This window comes from Plasmopara halstedii (assembly GCF_900000015.1).
Source record: "Plasmopara halstedii genome assembly, contig: Scaffold_2061, whole genome shotgun sequence".
Classification (NCBI taxonomy): Eukaryota; Oomycota; class Peronosporomycetes; order Peronosporales; family Peronosporaceae; genus Plasmopara; species Plasmopara halstedii.
This window is the reverse complement of record NW_020188969.1, coordinates 63608-64065: the sequence shown is the minus strand read 5'-3', so window position 1 is coordinate 64065 and position 458 is coordinate 63608.

The window sequence follows — 458 nt, the reverse complement described above, 5'->3', positions numbered from 1 at the left end:
GCTCGGTCTGGAGCATGGCGGATGCGATGGCCATCTCGACCTCTCTCACCCCGAGCAGAAGACTCTCTCCATCCTTCTTCTCAAAGACGTTAACGCTCACCGTGAGCGGTATAGGGCGGCGAAAATCATCCGTCACCGACGGTGGCGTCATATACGCAAATGATGCAGACATCTTCTGCTGCAGGTGCTCTAGCAGCACGTTTTCGTAACTCGAAATTGCCTCTAGACGCGCACCGATTACCTCGGTGCCTTGCGCCGCGAGTTGTTGCACACCCTCAGGGCCAAGCAAGGACATCAGCTGGTTAATCCTGTCCTACATGCCCTGGGGCAAAGAGGAAAATTCTTCCATCCTCACAGAGGATCAGTCTAAACGTCTCAGGTGTAGAGATACTACTAGTGCTACCAAGTGCAGCGAGGCTGCCGTAGCGTTGCGCTTAGAGGAAGCGTAATTTAGGTCG